The sequence below is a fragment of the Balearica regulorum genome, chromosome 1 (assembly GCF_011004875.1).
Source record: "Balearica regulorum gibbericeps isolate bBalReg1 chromosome 1, bBalReg1.pri, whole genome shotgun sequence".
Lineage (NCBI taxonomy): Eukaryota > Metazoa > Chordata > Aves > Gruiformes > Gruidae > Balearica > Balearica regulorum.
This window is the reverse complement of record NC_046184.1, coordinates 61,401,158-61,427,125: the sequence shown is the minus strand read 5'-3', so window position 1 is coordinate 61,427,125 and position 25,968 is coordinate 61,401,158. Positions and strand designations below refer to the sequence as shown.

At 43.7% G+C, this 25,968-nt stretch overlaps 1 long non-coding RNA gene across 1 annotated transcript; it reads left to right on the top strand.

Moving 5' to 3' along the window:
- Positions 1-1,405: 1,405 nt before the first annotated feature.
- On the top strand, positions 1,406-24,881 carry LOC142602063 (uncharacterized). The gene is made up of 3 exons (XR_012835723.1): positions 1,406-2,062; positions 3,163-3,284; positions 23,041-24,881. It is a non-coding gene; the product is annotated as an uncharacterized LOC142602063 (long non-coding RNA).
- Positions 24,882-25,968: the final 1,087 nt, after the last annotated feature.

Genomic DNA, 25,968 nt, shown 5'->3' with positions numbered 1-25,968 from the left:
AAAAAAAGGTTAAGAATCGAAATAATGAAAAATACAAATTGTTAACAGGAAGCTGTGTTCTGCCCTCTTTTCCTTCCCCCATGTTAATTGTCTAAGGACTGAAAAGGCTCATCAAGCAGCCAGATGAGCAGTGGAGGGAGTGATGGGGTGGGAGCAGAGGAGAGTAGGATCAAGCCTTTTGGTGACAGAACTAGTCTAACAGATCAGCTCAGCCTATTTCACTTCCAGACAGGTGCCTAAAAATACCTGGTGAAGTGGGAACTTTCTTCTTGAATTCCCCTTGTGCATCCACTTGTAATTTTCATTTTTTGGGAGACTTACTCTGTCTTCCAGTTCATAGTGGTTTGGAAGAAAACTATTTAGCCTGAACAGTCTTACCAAGCTCTTTGCAGCTCTAGGATAGTGTGGGTGGGCTATCTAGAGCCAGAATGACTGTGTCTCCATGGCCTGATGGCTCAGTAGTTGTTTTGTTTGAAAGCTCTTCCACACAAGTTTCTTGCCTCCATAAAGCATTGAATCTCTAAATCTACATTGCTCTAAAATAAAAACCAGATAGGAAATATCTACTGCTTGTGATGAAGGCCCCATTGGTAATCAGCATGTCTATGGTAGAGCAGAGGTTCTCATTCTTGAGTGGCTTCCTACCACTCAAGCAAGGGACAGGTGGTTGTTTTCTTGTTGACTTGGAGTTAAGGAGATGGTGGCCCCGCCCCACAGCTTCAAAGAGATGGTGGTGGTATTCACAGATGGGGCTGATCATTTCTATTCTGGGACACCAGGCTGCAGGGCAGGCAACCCTATCAGCAGCTCAGTCTCTGCAGAAATTCTGTGGATGTTGCAGCTTTATGGAGAGTTGATGGAAATTTCAGCAGCTTGTTTCATTGTGATTTCTTCTGATACTTGCTGTTGATCCCAAAATCCCACAGATACAGTCTTTTGGTAGCATTTGGCCCTTTCCTTCTGGTGGGTGGAATTGTAGAGATTTGTAGATTAGCGCTCAAGGGGATAGAGACTGAGAGATATATCTTGCCCTTGAAGATCTGTGTTGTTACATTCTAAATAATTTTATCTGAATTTTACACAACGTGGAACGTCATACTGAGACTCATATTTTCTACTGCAAAACTGCTTTTTCTTTCAATGGCACAAGTGGTATAAAACTTACACAGTGAGGGCTTCTCTCACACTGAGGTGAGTCAAAAGTGGAAGCCATTTAAACACAATGCAGATTCTTGTTTTATTTATGTTACTATTCCAGTGTCAGCCAAGACCCAAGTTGGGCTTGGCATATGACAGTGCCAGTAGCAGTCCAAATTTCTAGGTCATGCTGTCTCTCTGCACAATTTGGAAAATGCAGATGCAAGTGTCTTAGACATTTGGTATCTTTCCACAGGTTATAGCAGAAGCTACCACTTGAGATAAACACCTACCTTTTAAATGGCTAAAGACAAGACAGATCGCACCCCAGGGGATGTGAAGCCTTGGCAGAACTGACTGCTCTGGACTGTGATATAATGATACATATTTCAGTGGAGGTGGGTTTCTGTGCTCTAAGTGAGGATGAGCCATCTCCATGGATCAGTTACTTAATCCTGTTAATATAAATAGAGAATTTTTGTTGTGATGGCACCAACTTGATTCCAGCTGGCATTAAAAGCTGTCACTCTGGTGGGCAGACAAGCCAAGTTAGGAACAGCTACAGGAATTGATTTACCTCTCACGTAAGGCAGAATGATATGTCACAACAGAGCATCATGTAGAAAATACCCAGCTCCCTCTAAATTACCCCGGCTCCTCAGGCTGGGCAGCGTGCTCAGCCAGTGTGGCTATACCGCTGCCAGCACCCAAGTCTGAGGCTCTCAAAGCTAACGTCAGTATCTCCGCTTCGTGCTTCACTCTGCTGTGTTGATCTTTTCAGAGCCCAGGCAGAGCTGGAAGAGAGGACAGCTGCAGTGTGCTGCAAATAGGAAAACCACATCCTCAGTCAGGCAAATCAACATACTGATTTTACTCTCATCTACATCAGAGAGGGGATCTGACTCCTGCCCAGTCCTGCCCCACAGTCAGTACCCGAGGCTGACCCTACACTGATTTCTTCCAGCCTTTCTTTCAAAACTTGTCTTTGTAGGATTGTTAGTTTGGTGTGGCCAGTAAGAGACATTCTTCTCTTTCAATGGACTCTAAAGACCAAACAGTCTAAGCTCATGTGACTTGTTAATTAAAGTCATAGTCAGCAAGCATAAAATTGTACTCAGCCACCCAAAAAGGGTGAGACCGTACTTGCCAGTCTGTGCAATTCAACATGCATTTTAAATCGCATCTATTTATAACCAATTTGTTTACAGAAAACAGTCTAATAGGGAAGTTTATAAATTCAATAAACTTTACAGAAACTTTTTTTTCTTTTCTTTCTCTTAACATGCTACTCTAGGAGCACAGCACAGCTGTCATTATTAACTTGCCTGAAAATTGCTGAAAATCACCCATGGTACCTGACTCTGATATATTTTTATATTGGTGTGTTTCCTACAAGAAACCACTGATTTAGTACAAGTCCAGAGGGTTCCTGGTTATGCAGCTTGGCATTCAAACAAAGCATTCTGGAAGTACATAGGCACTGGCTACCAAAAGCAGCATCCCGCAAGCAGCATCCTCCTCTCCCTCCAGCAGCTATGTGGAATTAGAGCTTCGTTCGCTTTTGCATGCGGAATTAGAGCTTTGGTTACAAAACCTATGAAATAATTTTGTTTGAGTGTTAACTTAGCAGAATGAAATCTTGTTTTACGGAGGATATGTTTGTATCTGCTTTAAACAATGCTGCTTTTTCAAAAGACAAAAAATAGCTATTCAAAAGTGGAAAATGACATTATTATTCGCAGTGGAAAATGTCATTGCTGCGCTGATAGCTGTTGACAGGTACTTGTCGTAGTTGTGTGCTGTGATGTGCTAATTATTCTGAAGTTCAATCAGATGGCATTTTGTGTTTTCATTTCAACTGTAAAAACACAGTATTTGTGACATGTTGACAAGCGCATGTTTAATTGCTCCATGGATATCTTCCAAGCTTGTGTGTTTTCCACTTACTTTGTGAAGAAAGATGCGTAATTAGCTCCAAGGCTACAGGGTATGTTGCTCATTATTGAATTTTCATTTCCTCTGCAGTGACAAATACAGAATGGTGGCAGATATGAAAACCCATCTTTGGTGCTGAACACTACCTCAACTGGATTGCAAAGGTGGAGAGTTCTGGCTGATTTTGCAAATGAAGGTCATGACCACCCGTGGTGAGACCCTGTCCTCCTTCTCAACTTCTCTCTGCCTCACTTCCCTTCACAGGTCTAGAGTCAAAAGGACAGGATCCAAATTATTTAGACATTAAAAAGGTCAACTAATGTATCTGAGGACAGACTTTATTATTGATACTGCTCCAGATTGTATCTGGTGTCTTCCTTGCTTATTTCTTTGTGCCTGTGTGTGTTCATCTCATCAGTGTCAGGGTTATGGTCTTCAGTGATGAAAAAAGCCAAATGTTACAATTGCTCCAGTCCAGCTGAAAGCAAATGAATTGGGCAGGTGTAACTAGAAATAGAGTCCGGCTGTCTCTAAGTCCGAACGTCGCCTTTCTCTGAACTCAAGGGAGTCTAGATCTAACCACCACAGCTATTGACTCTGCAGGTAGAAAATGCACATCCATGCTTAGATACTGAATCTTGTCCCTAGTAGGAGATCAGGATAGGTGTTTTCTCAGTGGTATACAAGCTGTTAGTCTGCAGCTGTACAGGCCTGGACTCTGACTCAGGAACTGCCTTCTGGTCCTGCCTCTTATGGACCTGCCCAGTATTGTAAAGCATGGTAATGAGGCAATTAACAGAAGACTGAACTCAATGTAGTAAATTAGTTATTTACACTAATTCCAGTTTTCACTGGAGCTGAAAGCTGCCATGTTGAATCCTAGCAAGGAGAGCTCTGAATAAATCTGCTAACCAGAGAGAGATCCAGGAGCAAAAAAAAATCAAGGTTACTTAACCTTCTTCCCTTGCAAGGATATTCTTCAGTTGCTTATGCAAATCAAGCAGCAGAAGGCGGCCTTTGGGTGCACATACGCATTAGGTTGGCATCAATCAGGGTTCATTACATGCAATTGTACAGAAATTATAATTGTGACAGTTGAGGTTTTTTTCCAAAATGCATTATATGGATTGTTTTAAAGGCAGATGCATAAATCTCTTTCCTCAGTTAGAAAATAGTTTAAGTGTAAATTAGGTTAATTCTTTGTTTGCTGCTTGATTAGCAGAAGCCCTAAGCCAGCCCTGCAGACCCAGGAGTATTCAGACTCACAGACACATGAGACCAGCTCCAAAGCGACTGCTCTGCAGCCTGGCTTGTTTTTGTCCTTTCAGAAACTGTCTAGATCAGACGCATTGATGTCCTTTGTGACGTGATTCATACTTGTTGAGAACCTATGTGACAGGGAGAAATGATGAGCTGGTGCTAAAAATCATTATTGTGGTCTTTCCTACTTGATCTGGAAGAAGCAGGTACATGGTTATGACTCAAAAAACTTCCTTCTGCTCTCCTTCCCAGCACTGTCCCTTGGCTTGGTTAGCTGCTCTTTGGGTTCAACCTGCCTGTCCCTCGTGATGGTACATCAACAAGCTCCATCACAAGTAAGTTTAAACATGCCTGTTTGAAAGGGAGACTGGTTAGGTGTGGCTATGTGGAGGTGGGTGCAGGAGCTTGCCTTGTGTTTCTCCTGTGGTGTTCAGGGATACAGCATGAACAATTTTAGGGCAATTTTAATGTTGAATGACAGTTCTGCCTCATTAATTCTTGTTATATTTAGAATTCAGAACAGCCAAAGTGTTTGAAGGACCAGTCAATCAAGCTGTTCCCTTCTCTCTCTTCCCCTTTAACCTTACAGTTCCCTGCCTCTCCTCTTATGCTAAACCTCTTACGCTCCAAGCAAGCTGGGAAGCAAAGCAGGGGCTCATCTGAAAGGGACAAACTTTGCTCTTAAATTTCAGTATGCCTTCTCTGAAACCTGAGCTGGGGGAGGAAAGCTTATGCAATGTCACAATGAGCTTGCCAGGATCCTCCAGCAAAGAGTATGCAGCCAAGATGTAATATTTATAGCTTAAATAAATTTACAGGGGAAATAATTTAATTAAAAACACAACAAAGAAGAAATCAGACACATTTCTCCTTTTCTTTGCTGGTGCAAGGACCAGCCACTGTGGTATGAGAGATATCCTCATCTGAGCCTTCTGCTTTTCTTTTGAAATGACCATAAAGTTATTCTGTTCTGCTCTTCTGCCTCCTAATGCTATTTATTTAAAAACAGCTTTTCTTCTCATAAGCCTAAGTCAAATGGTTTTGATATGTAGTCTCTTACTCTGGTATTTGAGGGAAAATGCATTCATTTGTTTTCATACACTGATATATTGGCAGTGATCACATTATGGAGATACAAGCTATTCCCTCCTTCCCCCTGCACTGTGACAATTTTTGAGTATAATAGCTAGTGAAATGAGTATCTTGTGGTAGAATTAGGAAACATGAAAATAATTACCAGTGCAATTGCCGTGTCTCTCATGTGGCATGCACAGTTTAATGTCTTTAGCTTGTTCAAAACTGTAATACAGTCTTAGTTCCTTGTATTGTGCATTTGCCCATATTTATTAGACAAACAAGACAGTAACTCTTGTCATCTGTACACCAGACTGACATTTTCCTTCCCTCCAGGTTGATGAAAGATAGCCAGTTCAGGATTTGTGGACTTTTGTATATCTCTATTTTACATTAGATTTGTTTATTCCTATAAGCTTGTGGATGTCCAATGGTCTTCTGAGCAGCACTGTGCACGAAAACAGACAGGCAAAGGTGCTGAAGTTTCTATAGACACCCCCCCACACACACACCCACAGAGCGCCAGAGCAGGCAAACAAGCTTGGAATTAATCAAATTTTATCTCCAATGTGCTGCAAGAGAAGAAAATATTACTGCTGTGTCAGAGCACTTGGGGGGGGAGCTGCCATACTCTGGAGATGGCGGGACCACAGAAATAGATAAATTGAGGTTTGCGTTGCTACAGCTCATACTATACCTGTTCTGCATATGAATGGAAAGCTTGAGTCCTGGCACTTACCATTTTGGCAGCCTTCCTGCATTTAAATATTACTTTGTAAGCTTTTCAGCTTTTTAAAATACAGCGATTGCTGTTCTCCAAGTGGCTAAGGAATACAAGGGGAGAGATGCCTCTTTCAACCAGTTCTTGTCTTGGTATTTTGAGGCTCTACTGGCATAAGCTGTGATAAATATTTGCTCTTTCAAAAGTGGTCTGGCTGGTTATGCACTTGCCCTCCTCCTTGCTGGGGTGTTTGAGAAGGAGTCAGTGAATCACCCTGCTCCTCCATGGTGGTCTCTGGCCTTTGTGGTTATGACCTGGCCTGGCCACCTTCGTGTTACGAGGATTCAGCAGTCCAGTGGATGGATGGTGGATGCTCGCCAGCCCTGAAAACCATCACATCTCCTGTGAATGACTCATACCAACTATCCAATATGCAAGCTAGCTCTTTCAAAAAACTGAAGGTACAGATATTACCAATATTTTTAGCCACAGTAAATTGATAATATTTGGTCTGTGGGTTTTATTGAAAGGGAAATAACCTTTACAGTTGGTCCTTGGCCTATATACAATTCACTGGAAATGCTTCTGATGTCCCAAATCTAGCATATTTGAGTGACATTCTGCCCCATAAATAATTGTTCTGTAGCAACTCAGGGTAGTTACGTATGTACGCTCATAAGATTTACAGTATTTCCCTACAGAAGGAGACCTAGCATATTTGTAGTAAAGGCCGGAATGTTTTCCTTCCTCATAAATATTTAAATTGTTTGCTTAATGGATGCAATATTAGTAGATGCATCATCTTTTATCTACATTCTGTTAACTCAGGCTTAACAGCAAAGGTCCTCATTGACTTCGGTCTGGAAAACAACATTTTCTATGCAAAGTAATTCGAGGTCCATCCTTGCTTTATCAAGAAACATGTTCAAATTGCTTTAGGGCACTGGAAGATAATCCAGCTGTATCTCACCATGCAAATATCGAAGCAAAAAGATAAACTCAATAGTTGTTGTGGTTTGTAGCAGAAGGCAGCTACACATTTAACAGTTCACATCAGGACCCTCCCATGCTATGTCCTTGCAATAGTGCAGCCCCAGAAATGCTTTCTTGAACACAGTTGCAAATGGCAAAACTCAACCATAGCTGCGGTTGTGACCGTGGAATAATGGGAGATAGATACCTAAAAAATGTTAATGTTGTTAAGGCCCAGAGTTTTCAGCTGTGAGCTCCAAGCATGGGTAAGAGTTGGGTGAAAGAAATCCAGTTAAGCATGAACGAAAGCATGGGCTTTGTCAGAGGGTCATTCAGCTGTTGTCAGTGAACCAACAGCAGAACAGTTTTTAAAGTAGCTGAATTGCATTTAATTAGGAGCCTATTTATTGTTGCAATGTTCACAATGAACTTTTTTCTGTCCTATTTTTTAATAAAGATCTCAGCTGCACTTATGGTAATGGCAATATAACATCTTGTTGGCTAGTCCTATGAGGCCTGATTTTTATGTATTTTTCTCAACTTGCCTCATTTCATTAGTCAAAAACAAAACAAAGATGTGATTGTTACGATACAAGGTTCTTTGCATAGACATAACTTAATTCTCCACATTGACTCAAAATAAGGTATGTGAGGACATGCCAGCCCAAAGGATATAGTTACAAAGGATATAGTTACAAAGACACCGTGGTCTGTTGGCTTCATCTTCTGAAAAGGTTCAGACTGAGTGGTAATGGTTTTACCAATCAGGTTAAAGTGTGGATTGTTGTTAACGAAGGCAGCTGGGATTCTTTCAGGCCCACCAGTTGTACCTGGTCAGAGTTACTGGGTCAAAGACTTGTATTTCAGATGAGGCTTCATTTCCCCTTGTTTTGGACATCTAAAAATGTGCTTCTAACCTAGGGTAGGCATCAGGCTCCCTTCCACAGCTGATGTAGAGAGAGAAAGGATGAGAGAGAGAGGCACCTACAAAGGACAATTCTTCCCACTTTTCTTAGAGAGATGTCTTAAAATGGACTGGTGGATGAGGTGACTCCCCTTGTTCTGCTGATGCAGCTATAGGCAGCCTCTTGGGATCTGCCCCAAATATAGGATAAGTTTGATAAAAAGCTCAACTATAGCATTAAGCAATCTCTGGACTGTCTTTCTCAGGCACGAACAATGTCCCAGGCTCTTGAGGCAGCATGACACTTGTGCTGATCTTGTACAAAGTCACTGTTGCCTGGTATTGGGCGTTGAACACTTACAGCATCAATTTAGGGGGAGCTGGCCCCATCAGTGAGGGTCAACAGCACATCAGCATGTCTGCATATTTAACCTTATTCAAGATGCTCAGAAGTGACAGTGAGGAACATCACATGCCCATTCCCTGGTATGGGAGCTGGGGAACTAGCTTCTGTCTTTTGCTTTGTTGGGTTTTTTTTGTTTTATTTTGCTTTTCTTATTTTATTCTCATCTTCCCACCCTACACACCTGACTGATGCTGAATACAGCCTGTCCCTCGGGGAATGTAACATTCATTTTTAGTAGGGAAATGGTCTCGCAATCATAAAAAATTGATGGCTGTCTGAAGCAGCAGTTAATCTTGCTTGAGAACTGCATCATTAACCTACAGCACAACGTACACATTACAGACACATTTATAAATGGGAGAGAGTGTAGACTTCAGTTTCTAATTTCCTTCTTGCAGAGACTCATAAAAATCACAGGGAAAACACTGCCTTTGACATACTGCCGTGCCAGACCTCTCCACTTCTGTAGCTCCTTTCAGAGGAAGGATGGTTCTCTGTGGCCATGTCAGTGTACTAGGACACAGAGAGACCTTTTTGCTCTTTCGTAGGCAGGTGGGTGACTTTGGGATCTCTAGTGATGCCAGACATCGTGTGGACATCTGACTATCACCACGCGCAGCAGCCCAGAGCTGGCTGCTAGCAATCTGTCAGGCTCAGCGGCATGAATAGCTGGGATCCCAGGCATGAAACGCCAGGCCTGTCAAACTTTGGTCACCAGATGTCTTGGCTGGACCTGGATACCCTGGAAAATATTGTTTCTCATCCTCACAAATTTCTGGGATGCTATTTTGTCCCAGATTTTCAACGGGGACATGGCATTTCCTGACTGACCCTCTCAGCCCTCACAGAAGACATTTGTCAACTCAACAATCTCAGTCAAATAATTTGTATTGTGAGTCATACCCATGATGTTGTCAGTAGGTGTGTCCTGAGCCTCACATGAGGTCACATCACTTGATATGGGAACAGAAGGTGGGGGACGTCCAACACAACATTGGAAACCTTCTCCCTGCATCACATTTATGGTAAACAGTGATTTAATATCTTCACCCACAGCAGTAAGCCCACACATGTGTGCCCAGAAGCACCAGGCGTTCTGTCCAAGTCAGGAAGAGCTGGTCCATGTGGATTTCCTAGCTCAGGGCAGACCTGTTTCCCCATGAACTCACTGCTTTCACTGTCTTGGCACTCTATTTCTCCACCTGTGAAGAGAGAGAAGTGTAACAGTTGTTCCTTTGTCCATGGTTTCGTTTAGATTGAACAAATTTTATAATAATTTGTTATATTATGTAAACTATACATTAAGCTGATAATAAATGAGGGAACTTAAAGCAATTTACCCTAGCCAATGATCAAGACCTGCTGTTTGTTATGAGTTGGTAAACTTTTCTGCAAGGCATCTTGGGTTTGGGGTTTTTTTGAGTGATAGATAAACGAGAATTTTTCTGTATTTTTCCAGTGGAAGACATCAATTAAAAAAATGAAAAAATCACCATTTCACAGCATCCCACTTCTCAGGTGTGTTCAAGCCATTTCAGCAGCACAGTTGCAGAAACATACCTAAATTTGCTCAGCTATGAATTCTGTTCAAGGTGACCCTGTATTTCCTTCTCTTTCGTATAAATGCCAACCACAGATATCTTTGAAAGGGACTAGAAGGTCACAGCTAGAAACCTGGTTCTCGGTTGCTCCTAAATACAATGGAGTTAGGGTTGCTAAAGAGGAATTTGCAGGTTAGAGGAAGAAGTGGTAAAGATTCTGATCAATGGCAAAAGAGAGGAGGACTTCCAGTTTTACTGCAGCTGAGTACCTTAAGCAATACACTTTGTTGTCTTCTGCCTGTTTTTCAAAGACGGTGACATTGGCTGGAACTGTAATGTGTGGAAATCAGTAGCTGAGAGCTTACTGTCAACAAACATCTTGTGGAGCTGTGTGCATGTGTCATTTGCATGTAACCTCGGAGGTGTTTCCTGATAAGACACAATCTGCTTTCTGTTCTCAAAGTTTAAAAATGATAGCAACAGTACTCTGATTATGCTGTGGCCTTATATATTTTTAAAACACACAGGTGAGTGGATCAAAAAAAAATTTTCCAGGACCTGTTGAGAGCCTGTAATTGAAAGTCTTATTTCTCAAGCTTACTCCTAAAATTTCTGTTCCCCCTTGTACATTCACTATGGAAATTAATTTGGTACAGAAAAGTTATTCTTGGCAAAACTGAGATCTGTCTTCGGGAAGTTTCATAGTGCAACCAGTCACTAAAACCAGACTCTGCTGTCCCAGCAGCATACCTGTAAACAACTGGGAGTGAATAGAGAGCTTAGAAATATCCCTCTTCCTAGTTTTTCGTTTTTATTTAGAAAACAAACAAACTGGAGAGATTTCTTTGCTCAGGGAAAGAGAGGACTGAAAGTGCTAGTGAGAACTGAGCTTAGCGCTGGTAGGAAACGTGTGAATTACATTCAGTTCTACTGATGCCCTGTGTACCTGATGTACAGAAGCCTGCTATTTAGCTGGACCACACCTAAGCTGTAGGATAAAAGTATTTTCCTTACACCCCCAGCTTGCCCTCTTTAACCACTGACATATGTGTCTTCAGGGATTTACATATTAAAGAAAGAAGCCTACGGGGCTGGGCCTGTTCATAAAAAAGAGAACATTTTGGGCCACAGATCCACCCAGGTGTCCTCACAAGCTCTGAGTGTTGCATTCAGGGTTTTACTGGACCTATGCAGGAAAGCTGAGCTGCGAACTTGGAGAATCCGCTTTGCTCTGCATTCGTTTCCTGTGCAGGCACCGTGTGTGCTCTGTGCGGGGGGGGAGGTGGGTTACTTCGCTCCTCACACAGTTCAAGCACAACCATGTCGGGAGTCAATATGCTGTGCACTGTAACTCACCATCTTGCTTGCTGCACACAAACTTCTTTGGAGGTGGTCTAAAGGTGATATGGACATCCTCTGTGAAGGCAGAAGTGCCTGTTCCCAGGGTATGCTTGTCAGGAATATTCTGGGGTCCTGCTATGGGGCTGAAGGTTGTGGGTTCTACAATAGTACTAACTGTAGTGGGTGACCAAGGCTTTTCTCTCAGCCTGGCCACTGACCTGCTGGGTGACTGTGGAGAGTCATCTCATCCTGCCCCCGTATCTTGCTTTATCTTGGTCTGTCTTGTCTGTTTAGCTTTTACATGCTGCAAGGAATAATAAATATTTTTAACAAAGTAATTATGGAAAAAGAAAAATAATTTTCAAATTGCTAGTAATGGAGGTCATGGGGGATTTCCTCTTTGGAGCAAACTTATGAGATTGTATATAAGCATCAGGAATGGACTCGGCTACTCGCAGGTGATAGTGTCAAATATGTGCTGGGAAGCGATAGAAGGTGTTATCTGAACAGAAGGAAAAGCCCTCAGCAGTTTGCGTGCTGTGGGTTTTCTCCCATTCATCTCTGCTTTCAAAGTAGCTGAGGACATCTGAAGCTGGGCTTAACTTCTGTGTGTAACAGGTCTTGCATTCTACATCTGTGTAAGTCGTTATCAGAAATTGGCATCTGGAGGAAATTCAGAAGTACTAATCATGTGAGGCTGTTCTGTGGACCAGAGGCTTACTGTGTTGCCAGCACAGCTTGTAATCTCCATAGGGATGGGTCAAGTGCTTTCAGGCTCGCTGTTCCCCACTGTACCCATTGTCCAGATCCTAAATATCACAAGAGGATTAATTCCTCTTTCATGTGAGACAGATCCAGCCCTCTTTCAGCAGCAATACAAGCTCCACAAACCGATCTTGGTAGAAGTTCTATCTCGGTCAGATCTGTGATAAACGGCAAGTTAGTGGGTCCTGAATGTCCGTCCTGGTGATTCTCTCCAGAGAGTGAATAAATTTGCTGTTGGCAAGGGGGACTTCTGTTTTGCAGGCAAATATCTGCTAGAAACCAAACTGGGACCAAGCCAAAAATAATTACTGGAGGTTTAAGAAAGTATGTCAGGATTTTGCCCTATGGACCTTTACAAGAAAGAGAAAACTCCTTTACCTTGCTCTAGATGGAAGCTTATTTTTCTTATTACAAATTAAATAAAAATGACAGAAGAAAGTATAGTGAGTTATTAGAGCTGGTAGCTCAGTATGACCTTTTCCACTCCAAAATCTAATCCCAAAGAAGCAGGGTTCCTGGAAATCTAATTTTGCCTTTGAGGCTGATTAATTATTTGATCATGCAAGCATTGGCCAGCCAAACAGTTTACCTTTCCTGCATGGCTGCTGTTCCAGTTAACAATGTAGCCTCAGAGAATAATCAGTTTAGAGTTTAACCTGAGAAGCTGTAGAGAATTTCACACATTAAAGCTGGATTCACTCCTGCACCTGTTTCTTAAACAAGCAACAATAGATGTCTGTTTAAACACAAAGCAACACACAGCTTTTGGAGGGGTGGGGTATTACAAACAGCTACTTTGATTGCTGGTGGTATGATAGAAATTTTGATGTGGTAGATATTTCACACAGCATCCCTTGTTTATGTGATGTATGTTTGGGACCTACAACCACTCAAAATGTCCTGATGACAGGATGGCAAAGCCAAGTAGCTCCAAGTGCCAAAGGGAGAAGGCACTTTAGGCACAGGTCACTGGCGGGAGACCACTTCCACAGCTCCAACACAGGGTGAAACAAGGCAGAGCGTGAAGCTGGGGGCCAGGGTAACCCTGTGACACTGGCAGCAGGAGCTGCTACTTGCTCGCCTCCTCCCACTGCTAAGGTTCCAGACCACACAGATAATGCTGGACGAAATGGCAAATTTTTTGACTTGGCATTATGGTTTTCTGCAGTGCCAATGGAAAAGTGCAGGGATAGGCATGGCACACATTTGACATCCTTACAGTTGTTGTGCCCAGAAATTTTGCCAAGTGGAATTTGAAAACTTGAATATTTATTTGGAGTTTTGAGATGGCCAGCAGCCTTGCTGGTTGCAAGATTGTGCACCACTACTGGCGACACCACGTATGTGCACTTATTTTTGTCCCAGGAATTGTGCTTAGGCATCTGGAAATACTCCTGAAATACTCCTGGAAATACTCCTGGAAATCCCTGAAAGGATAGTGAGGAACTGAGGTAGATGATCCAGAAAAGCTGTATCATCTTCAGTGCTGAACAATGTCTTTAAGAAACAGATACAAAACTGTCCATCAAGCAGTTCATCCCTGCAAGGATCAGGTCCTTTCCAGCTCTGCATTCATGAGCTCTATGTACAAAAATTTCCTAGAGAAATGTGAGGATGCCCACTGTAGTGTGGACATTTGCCTTGCAGCCTCCCTGCAAATAAAATCTCTGACAAGACACGGCAATCCTGGAAAACCTCCCACTCTTCAGAATAACCCTCTTTGTAACTTGTCACACATCCCTCTCGATGACATTTCCCTGTTTCTGCTGAGACAAGGGCTCATCTGTAATTATCAGTAGATGTCTGCTTTATAAATACTACCTCCCCCCTTGCCAAAAGGTAAAGGTAGGATCAGCAAACTGGTTAAGAAAGGCATTTTGTTAAAAGTGTGTTTGTATGACAATGTGGTTTGGAGAATATTCTGTTTATGAAGAGCGCTTTCTCTCAAAGATGATTATCTGCCAGGGAGACTAAAATACTCTGGTGTGGGCTTCTCCCTCACCCCCTTCTGTATCCTGAAGCCATCACATATTTCTCAGCATTGTTCATTTCCTCATGCTGCTCTGTTCTGGTTGTGGCTTACGGGCAAAGCTTGCTTATCTGCTCTGAGCTCAAGTTGATTGTAGCAGAGCATACATACCCAGCACAGGCTGGAGACATTCCTTATCTCATGAATCTCTTCCTGATCTCTGCAATGATCCCCTGAGAAAAATGCAAGAAAGAAAACATTTTCAAAGGATTTGTAATATCTGGGGCAAGAAAGTATTTCCAACCAACCTTCTCATCCCACCCCCTGTCAAAACTCCCAAACAAAGGCCACATGGGCGATCACATTTATATTAGGAATAGAAGAGAAAGTTTACTCTGAAATTACAGGGAATATCCGCTAATTCCTTTTTCAAGCCGTACATGTGGTAAGAAGCCCCTGACTTCTAAAGCAATGTCACAGGACCTGTTGAGGGGTTTGGTAAGTGCCTCTGTGCCTTTGGTGTGGAGCAGCTGAAATGTGGTGCTGGTGGTAGTCTACTCAGGCCAAGGCTTGGTTTTAAGGTTTCGGTGAGCACAAGATCATTGGTACAGCGCCAACTCTGAGATGCTCTGATGTGACACCAAGGACCACTCGAGTGTATTTATCAATGTAAAATGACAAAAAGAAGAGACAGGCTAAAGGAAGCTTCTGCTGTAACGCTTTGTTTATACAGACATAGCCACCTTTAGCACAATGTTGTTACACCCCTGCTTGAGCAGCTTCAGCCTTTGTCCAAGTGGAAAAAAGCCCTGAGATCTTCCCCACTGCAAAATACTGTAAAACAAGCACACAAAGCTCCTGTATCCCTGAAATAAGCTTCAGGTTGTAGATAATTATTTTGGGAAGGAGGGAGGTGAAAGCAGCTGAAATTTTTTTTCACTCCCTTTTTCATTCTTTCATTCTTTTTGCCCAGCAGCTCCGATTTCAGGAGAAACTTTCAAGTGAAGAACACTGAATTACTTGCTCTTCTGTCCACTTCTCGGCAAGACCAACATGAGTTTATATCAGAACAAGGCAGCAGTTGCACTTGACCGCCAGCCTCCCCTCGCAGGCAGTTATCCCGCGCTGATGAATGTCCGGGAGCAGAGGCTGCCCAGCACTTCCTTGTCGCAGGTCTGTGGTGCCCCCACCCAGAGCCACCCTCGTCCCGTAAGTAACTCCACTCCTGCCCAGAGGCCACAGACCTGTCATGGTTACCTCCGCCTGTACCTCAGAGACCTGACCCTCACACACCTCACCTCTGTCACCTGCTGCCATGGAGGGCGGCCAGGACAAGTGATGGGACTCAAAACCCAGTTGGCAGTTTTGGGGTGACTTCCAAGATCAAAATAGGGAGCGGGATGGTGGCGGGTGTGTTTCCATGGCAGGCGATGACAGTCTGTGGTGGCAGTTGGCCCTGAGGGAGCCTGCAGCCCTCGGGGACCTCCCTCCCCTGCCAGGCACATGCAGCATTATCACCGTTATTATTAAATCGTCGGGCAACACGACTTTACATCCGAGCTCTGCAGCCTGCAGGTGATCGCTAACCAGCCCCCCGCCGGGGCAGAGCGGTGCCTCGCTGCGCCGGCCCACACCGGGCAGAGCGGGGGCAGCGACATGAGGCGGTACCGGCAGGCGCCAGCGCCGCTCCGGCGCGCCGCCAGGTGGCGCCGCAAGCGCGCGGCCCCGGCCCCGGGGCTTCCCCGGTCGCCTCCCCGGAGCGCCGTGCCGCGCCGCCGAGGGCTTCCACCCTACCTTTCCGGCTGAAAGGTAAACCCGACGGTGTGTTTTTCCCCCACCCCAGAGGTATTTGGGTTATTCACCACTCGCGCTCAGGAGGTTGCTACGATCCCGTGCAGCCGGCCAAGAGTTTATACATATTTCAAGATGATAATGAAGCTGCTGTAAATGTAGAGGGGAATGGTGTATCTTGAATAACTCCTCCTGAAAGCTCGTTTATAACCAGGGAAGGAAAAGCCTGGAGGGCTCCTTTGCTCGCAGTCAGGGGGGAACATGGTGAGGAAACCAAAGTGATGCTGCACCCAAGGGAGAGCAGCAATGGGAGGCAAATGGTTAAAAGCCCCCCTGCCACAGGGCTCCCCTGGGGCTCTTTTTCTTCTGTGTTTAAGATAAAGGAAAAAACATAAAGCAGCAGATTCAGGAGTTTCTCCTGCTACCAAAACCATCCAGCTGAGCTATCTGTTGGCTTATTCCTGCTGGAAGTCTGGCTCTGGCCAGAGATTTTCTGTGCTGCCAGTTCAGGCAACTCCTGACCAAAACCAGCCCATAAACTGGGAAACGGAGCAAAAAAGGACAGGTTTCTTATAACATTGTTAACTGCAACACCGGCAGCTGCCAATGGCAGCCGGCCTAGCCACTGGAGGAAGCAAACTGACTGTACTTTGGTTCCCCCCTCCCAGTGTGTTGCCTGGGTGCCAGGGAGTCCAACGGGCCTGTGCGGTGGCGAGGATGCGTGAGGGATGGGGATCTCCCCCTCCCTGCAGGCCATGTGCCACCTCCTCTGCGCCCCACAGGATCCCCAAGGGCAGGAAACCCTGGTGTCCCCTCTGAGGCTCTGCAGCAGGAAGAGCTTGGGTTTGACTCACCTCCCACTCCTTTTCTCAGGACTGCAAAATTCAGTTTAGTCTGTGCCTTGATCTGACCCTGCTGTGCTATCTTTGCAAAGGAGAAGGAAATTGCAGTTTAGCAAAAGGCCACCCAGTCAGCTGTGATCCTGGGCCTCCCTTCTGGGAACAGCTTATTGTAGGGGAATTCCTGTCCCTGTCCCAGCGGATGAGGCTCTGCGTAGGCAAGAGGACAAAAAGAAATTAATTTTCAGGCTTGAGTCCTTATTTTCTATTCTTTCACTCTAAGGGTCTCTGGTTTTCATTAAGGTTTTCATTGTATGTAGGAGTGGCCCTGGGAGCCTAGAAGATTCCCAAGCGCCTTAAGGGTATAGTAACACCAGGGTCTCCTTCCTTTGTAGGTATCTCTTTAGTAAGCCACATTTTGCAGCTGAAGTTCAGCACTGATTTCTCCCTAAGGCCCAGAAGCAACACTCAGAACTCCCCACCCCCAATTTGTAAATGTGTTATCTGCTTGAGAGTAGAAGGTAGAAGCTGCTCATTTGGTCATCGAGGGTTAAATGAAGGGGCAGCACAGCTCTCCTTACCTAAGCTAGATCTAATGTAGCATCCCCTCAGGCTGCATGGGTATTGCTGTCCTGCAGCTCTCGCTTTCTTCTCTGGTGTGGAGAGAAGGGCAGTCCCTTCTGTCGTAGTCTGGTTAATCCTAGGTGATGTGATGGCTGCAGTTGCTGCTGGTCCTGGAGCTGCCTCAGCCTGTCTGCCCTGAGCTGAGCAGGCTGAGTTGGTGTCAGGAATGGCTGAGACGGTCCCTTATGAGGAAGCCAGGACTAAAACCATTTGGTGTGTTGTATGCATCAATCTATGGCTGATATTCAGGAGAAAGGTATTTAATCACTCATACATGAGGTCTGGAAGAAGCGGGGGAGAGCCAGTTACCTAATCATCATCTCTTACTCTTACCTGGAACTCTGTGCATCCGCATACTAACCCACGGTCACCTGCAGATTGTAAACCTGCTGGGAAAGGGGCTGTCTTCATTCAAGGTATGTCCAGTACAAGATACTGTGGTGACCTTTTTCACTGATAAGAGATCTGTAATGACACCATGGGTAATTAGCAATGATGAACATTGACTGCAAAAGCAAAAGTGCAGAAAAGAGCCAGGAAACTTGTTCTGTTCCGTATTACTTGGAGAGTAGATGAGACAGACCATAAAGAGCTTTTAAGCTGTTAGTTACAGTGGGTGATACGGAAACAGTGCAGGGAAGCAGGTGACTGCTGTTGTAGGAGAAATAGATAAGGTTAACACAAGTTCATTGGGATGGAAACATTTAAATGCTGTATTCTGGCTTGCTGTCCCACTTCTGGGTAGCCCCAAAATCTTGACTATTTCCTAAAGCATTGGTGGCCGCAATACCCGTGTTATCTGTACTTTGGAGGTAAAGGAGGTGAGGCACAGAAGGTGAAGCACTGGCCTTATGTAGTGTCTTTGTAGTAGAGGTAGAAGCAGAATACGTCTGCTCATGACAGTACTAGCAATATTAGCCTCCTAATGGTACTTCTGTAGGGAAGAAAAGACAGTGCCTGAAGGGCATGATGGTAACATCACACTCTGTGTGAAGGACAGTGCTAGTCCAGAATTGGAGATCCTCTTTGGGTGTACTGAACATAAATAATTTGCCCATGAGTCTGGCAGAGAAACAAAGAATTGCACCAACTTGCCTTTGAAAAATTGCCTTTATTAGACCAATCTTGCTAAAATTGCTGGGAGTAACAGATTCTAAAATTCAGCTACTGAATTAGTCTCAAATGGAAACTGTGACAGCCAGTCTCAAAGTGGAGAAAATTGAATTTAAGAATTGGACCTTGGGCATAGCAGGATGTCTAGGAAGTTGCTGTGCTGTAGCTGATGAACTCATATGGAGCATGGATTTCATGCTGGTGAATAGCAATGTAATAAATGTTCTACAGAAACATTACAAACCCAGGCTGGAGGAATTCCCTTTAAAGAGGTGACCCAGGTGAGAAAATGCTTTGTAGACAAGTAATCTGCTGTGAGCAAACTGCAGCCCTGGAGGGCTACAGTCACATTCACGACCGTGTGTGGTATCTTCCCAGCGCATGAAGGAGGAGGAAGGAAATGGTCTTTGAAACAGAGTAGTGAGAGCGGAACAAGAAAGGCTTTTGAGTGATTTCACATGAGCGAAAGCATTTCCAGGGTCAGGCCTCAGTTACAAAGACTCTTGAAGGACAGCACCTCTGGTAGATCAGGAAGCCCTGTAGCAATGGTAACAACTATGCCTTTAGAGCATGGTAGGTTCTGCTTCCAGAGAGACAGATAAGGAAAAAGTGAAGGTAGGTGTAGAAAGTTTTGAAAGGGGCAGAACACTTACCTAAGTAGGGTTTACTCATGTCCTCCTCATATCAGCTTGCTTCATTCACACAAGGGAAAAAAATCCACTATTATTAGCCAGCTCACAAATGATAGTTTCTAGCCTTAAAAAATCCAGTTCTGTAAGTATTTTACATGGAAGAAGAATCTCTTTGAGAAATACTTGCGAGCAGCTTTGCCTCTTGGGGTGTAAAGGGATGTAGGGGTTCATAGGACTAGCACCTAAAAGGCATTAAGGATAAACAACAACAAAAAACCTCAGCAACTCTACAAAACCATTTTTCCAATGGACTTTCCTACTGATATGCTGTATGAAGAAATATAGCAACTTTATGGTGTTAAACTAAAGGATGTTGCTGGTTTCTTAGAGACCCATATTGCAGTTCTCCATCTGCCTGCTGGTTTCTGTATTTATATCTGGTATTAGGACTCTCTCTAGAATGCAGTAGTCATTCTTGGCACTAGCTATCAATATATTCCTTAAAATAATTAAATTAGGTCAATGTGTTGGGGGTTTAATTCTGGAATATAAATTCATAGTTTCAGCATTTTGTAGTTCCTCTGTGTAAAGGGTCCACATCCGTTGGCAAGTGCTGAGCAGAATCCTGGGATAGCTGTCAGTTTTAGTGCAGACTTCCTACCCGTCTCGGGTGATTTAACTTAATTCATCTTCCTGTCTCAACTCCTTATCAGCAAGACGGAGGTGATAACACTACCCCAGGGGGGTGACATGGGAATAAATATAATCAAGAGATTGTGCGGGTGTTATTGTACTAACAACCACAAAATACCTAAGATTTCTTATCTAAATATGAAGGTTAAGCAGTCACTAATACAATTGCACTCTTGAGAAGTAGCTGGTTTGCATTCTTTTTGCTGATAAAAGGGAGCATGCTTTGTCCAGTTTCAGACCACTCATCAAGAATGCAGTCATATATTACCGGACTTCCTTTTAGCTGCAAATGAATTGCAACGGGCATAGCATGTGGGTATGTAGTGCTATCCGAAATGCTAAGGATAGGATTTCCAACAGAGCTGCACACTCTAAATGGAGATTTGGCATTTTCTAAAGGATTCATCTCCCATTGAGAACAAGAAGAGACTCTGGGAGCTTAAGCGCTTTTGAAAAGGAGCTGAACTTTCTTAAGACTGAAAAAATGGAGGAGGGGTGTGTGGAATCAAACCATAAAGGAGCTCGGAGCAGCAGCACCCTGTGGCCCGGCTGGCAAATGGAATAACATGAGTGTAATGTGCATGCTGATGGTGAGAGAGAATTATCACAGAACTGATGAGACACCTGGATGAGAGCTTCAAAAGGTTAATACGCTTGTCACAAGACAGAAATTGGTCTCTACTGGCAGCAGTAGCTCTTCAAAGCTCTCCTGACTATTTGTTTTACCAGCGCTGTATGAATCAGTATTGTGCTTTTCAGCCACACATGTGGCCTTAAAGTCCTAATCCTGGTCTGACTGGGGTCAAATTCAAAGGCTTTTCCCTGTCCCATCCCCTTAAGCTTCTGATATGACTTTTATTGTGAGGCAGTCAGGCATTATACTGATTCCTGGGTATAAAAATGCACACCTACATTTTCTTATGAGAGGCATCCTGCTCCGTTCACACACACTGAACACTGTACAAAAGTTTTTACTTTCAGTTGGACTGAAAAGCTTTGAAACTATCCAAATGATAATATTTTTTTCTGTTTCTCAGTCACTGCTTTTTGCTCCTGTTCTGAAACTGCGTGTCACAGATGTGCTGGAATACCAGCACTCATTGAAGCGTAGCTGTCATTCTTTGGTAGCGCCCTTGCCTTGGAACAGTGCATGCCAGAAAAGGGCATGCCCATCCTCTTCTTTTAGATGGTCTTCTACGGAGGTACCCAGCTTGGATCAGTTGGAATTAGTGTGGTATATTCTATCAGATAATGGGTACCTATATCTGTTTCTGTAGGAATACAGGTTTTCAGTGGACTTTGCTCTGAGTTTCTCTCATGCCTGTGTGCATCCTCCCTCCAGACACTGCCAGGTTATGAGTCTACATATTTTTCAGGGGAAAGTTTGCCATTCTCTATGCTGCCATGCTCCCTTCCAGCTCTGTGTCTTGCCTTGAAATTCTGACCTTCTAGGCTGTATAGTGAAAGGCTGTTTAGTAGTGGTCACTGAGGAGTTTGAATGTCTATATATTCCCAGGTGAACTACCTGTCATAAACGGAGAATACCTCCCAAACACCTTCTTTGAGGGGATGAAGGCTGGTAGAGATTAAACAGTGGTAACGGCTAGCTTTTTTATGTGGATGAAAACCTTAGCAAGTGCTTACAAGGTGATTTGCAGCAACAGCCACACAGTCCCTTTCCTCCATCCGTGTTACATCTGTGTGCAACCACACCTTTTGCTACACTCCTCAATGGCCACTTCACAGGCAATACCAGGGATAAGAATTCAAGCTACGAAGAGGGGCTCTATCTCCTTTATCTGCTGTGCAGATCAGGTACCAGATCCAGGAACACACCTTGCTTGTGGCCTGGAGAAGATCCAGCCCAGTGTGCATATGGGGATTCTGAATTCACTTTCTTCTCTTTGTAACTAAAAGGTTTTAAACTGAAATGCCAGACACCATTAAACTGACACTTATTTGCCTTCTGTCTAGGGTAACTGGTAGGGCAATATTTTGGTTGAGAATGTATTTTATGCTAAGTATAATGTTTTACAAGATAACTGACCTGAAAATATAGAAGAGTTTAAATGTTTTGCTTTTCAGGTTTTATGTGCAATAAAATGATGACTGGTATCAAATAGGTGTAATTTATTTTTTATGTGACTGTTTCTCCCTCTCCAATTCTCAAATAAAATGCTCAGCACCTTTTAAAAAGCCCACCTGCACTAAGAGACTGCTTTTTGTTGGCCTCTAGAGCACTAGTTTTAATTTGCTAACAGGAAAAGATCTATTGAAGGAGGATTAAACATGCTAAGAGACATTTTTAGAAATAGCAGGCAATGACTCCAGGAAACAGACTCAAGCATAAGACAAATGGGTGCAGCCTCGACTGTGCATCGTCTTCTGCAATGTGTATTCAAAATGTTTAAATTCTGCCCCTTTTGCTTGCTGCACAGGGGAGGTCCTCCAGCTGGATTGTCCTGCTGTCCCTTGCGTTGCAGCTCGCAGGAAAAGCGGAATTGCTGTTGCTCTATAAAAAGGTTTTTCAGCTTCTTTAAACCATTTGGTCCTGCTCAAAGGAACCTCTCTGGCAGACTGTATTACCTTGCTTGTCATTCAGCCCGGGGTGACCTTCCTCCCCCCCATTTTGTTTGTCAGCATGCCCAGGATGCTGTGCTAAGAGCAGAGAGGAGTCTCAATATATATATCTGGAAGTGCAGATGTGGGAGATGTTCTCTGAGCTCAGCAAAGGGGGCCAGCTCTGCTTCTGCAGCCCCTCCTTACTGTCGGTGCCCATATCTGCACCATGCATGAAATCAAGCAAAGGTGGCAGGAGGCCCGCATGGATGAACGAGAAGCTCCAGACAAACCCCAAATATAAAAAGGGAGAATACAAGAGGTGGGAGCAGGGACAGGTGACCCAGGAGGAATTAGAGACACTGTCCGAGTGTGCCAAAGCCCACCTGGAGTTGAATCTGGTAAGGGCTATGAAGGGCAACAAGAAGGGCTTCTACTACTAGTGCATCTGTAGCAAAAGGATTACTAGGTAAAATGTGGGCCTGCTGCTCAGTGAGGCAGGGACCTGGTGACATGGAAAAGGCTGAGGTACTCAATGCCTTTGCCTTGGTCTCTACTGGTAGGAGTTACCTTCATGAATCCCAGGTGCCTCTCCAGAGGGAGATTCTGGAGCAAGAAAGACTCTCAGTAGAGGAGGATCAGGTTAGGGAACATGTACACAAACTGGACCCACACAAGTCCATGGGACCTGATGGGATGCATACATGAGTGGTGAGGGAGCTGGCTGATGTCTCTCCAAAGCCATTCTCTATTTTCTTTGAAAGGTCATACTAATCAGCAGAGGTTCCTGAAGACTGGAAGAAAGCAAGTGATGCTCTTGTCTGCAAGAGGGGCAAGAAAGAGGATCCAGGGAACTATGGACTGGTCAGCCTTACCTCGATACCTGGGAGAGTAATGGAGCAGCTAATCCTGGAAACCATTTGCAAACATATGAAGGATAAGAAGGTGATTGGGAATAGTCAGCATAGATTTATGCAGGGAAAACATGCTTAAGCAACCTGGTAGCCTTCTACGATGAGATGACTGGCATGGTGGACAAGCAGAGAGCAATGGATGCTGTTTATCTTGACTTTAATGTAAAGTTTATGATACCGTCTCCTACTGTCTATCCTCACTGAAAAACTAATTCTCACCAACCCTGGTGTTTAGAGCTGACAAGTGTCCTGAACTCCAGTCCTGGCTGCAGAGGTTGTTAATATTATTATTGGATAATATACTTAACCGCACGCTGTGGACATAGCCGCAAAATGAAATCATAGAAAGGGACAAGATATAAGATGCAGCCTTCCCCGCAGCACCCTCTGAGGATGGCTCAGCACCATATTCCTAGTCAATCTTAAGCATCTCTCTCTCCCTTGGGAGCATGAGGATCTCTGCGGTGATAAAACACCTAATTCCTTTCACAGATTTACTCCTCCAAAGCTCCTGGTATACAACAGTGGTAGCATTGTGTTATTTGTACATTACCTGGTTTTCCAACATGAGGATTTGCTGAATGGAGTGTATTTCTTTGCTCTTTGAACAGTAAAAACCTGGAAGCCATCTTCTGTATTCTCAAAGGATGTATGCCCACACAACTCTTACCAATATAAATAAGGTTTCAAATAGTTCAGGATTGATGAACTGAGCTCATGGTGTACTACAAATACTAAAAAAACCCCAAAACCTTACATTTTTTGTTGCTGTTTAAATGGCTCAAGTAGACCATCTGCTTCTGAAACAGCTCATGTATTTTTGGATTTGGTTATGAACTGACCGCAGCATTGCAAACAGCACTCATCTGCAAAGATATCTGTTTTTACACACAACATGAGACTGGCAAGAGGATGTGTCTACTCAGTGTTTTAGAAGTCAGCAGGAAAGGGATGACTTCAAATTGGCACGGCCATGTCCTTGTCATTTCACTTCACTACCACCTAATTTGTATAAAACAGGGAAAGTTTTAAATGGATGGTACCATAATGGGAGCACCCAATGAATCCCTTATTTGTGGCAAAGGAAAGCGGTCCTTCTAAGGTGACTTCACTTAGCCTTCTGTGATTCACACGGGATGTAGAATTACGGCATTTGTTCTTAAACAGAATTATGGATGAGACCCAAGACTAACTGACAGCTCAGTTATTTCTTCCTGATGCATTTCATTAATAGCCCCTGCACCTCTCACCTCTCTGAAATTGGCAACTAGTGAGGTGCCTGTAAGAGGCTAATTGCCTCCAGAGTCAATTGTCCTGGAGCCAATTGTTAATCTCCTGGTGTTAATTGCCAAAAGCAGGAGTAATCAAAGTAGGCAGGGGGCATAGGAGCTGCGTGCACATTAGAGCTGTGTAGCAAAATGCAGAATGTGTTCATCTCTGCTCTGTGACACCACAGCAGAGCTTAGCAAGTGGAAACACGATGAGGCACTGGCTGAGTGTAAATCCTGAATGTTTTGCTGCATTTTTCATTCATCACCTTCAGATTGCCATTCTACTTGTGAGCTATAAAACAGGTGAGGTGAAATCTGGGCCCTGAGGAGGTCAAATAAAAGGTGTCAGAGATCTGATTGGGGTGCCTGTATTACTTGATGTTGGGATGACATTAGCAGTGTTGTGATGGGTTTGGAAAGAAAAAGAATGGAAGTGCAACAGCTGTATAGTTTAATTCTTTGTTTTGCCATGGCTTTTCAATTTGGTGTTTCCAGGCAGAAGACTGAATTTAATCCTAGAGTTAAATGAATCTCTGGAACTCTTCTAGTAACTGCAGTTGAGTTGATCCTGCCTTCATCAAGGTATATCTATAGTGTGTGTGACTTGTGCTTTTGGATCTGGCTTCCTAACATAAGGTGATTGAATACCTTGCTGAGAAAGAGAGAAAAACTATGTTATTTTTTACATAAGCTAAGATGCATAAACAGCTATGAAATTATACAGATTGTACTGTGGGCCAAAAATCCAACCTGTGTTTATTTTATTGTTTGTTAAGTTAATGGGAGGAATGTATGTTTGATAAGATGCCTTTTTTGCACATAATCTGTTGCAAAAATCCTGCTGGGCTCCTCTTTCAGTCTGTCAGACTGATGACTTTTGAGCATCCCAGTTTACAGTTTCTGTCTAGACTACGGTTTGACCTTTGTTCCTGGTGTCAGATGGTGACTTTCAAGAGCCTGAGTCTGCTGCTGTTGGGCAGAGATGGAAGTGAGCATTCCACTAACCTGAGCAGCTGGAACATCTGTTGGGGGGGATAAAACAATCAGTTGTTTGGATGATTGAGTGATAAGAGACTCTGGCTGGGGTGCTTTGTCAGTATGTGTGACAAATATTTTATCTCCCAGTTTAGAGTATAATGATATTTTTTCTAAATAAGTACAGATTACTTCAATTTTTTAAAAAAAATCCTTCTTTTTCTTTTTTTTAAACCTGCACCTGGAGTAGAAGAAAACAGAAATCTTCTATGACTACTGCATATTGTAATGGACATTTTGCAAACGAATAACAACAATGATTAAGTTAGCTCACAACCTCTGGTCTGGAAGCTGCCTGCATAACTCAAGGGACTGAGAAATGCTTGGAAAAAAAAAACCTACAAGGCTTTTTGTGATGCTGGTGACACAAGTGAGGGAGGGGGAGGTAAGATTACTGCATTGATAGCATTAGGGTTATTGAGCAGCATAACAATAATGGATTCAAAGAGCATGTCTGTAAAATACACTTTGT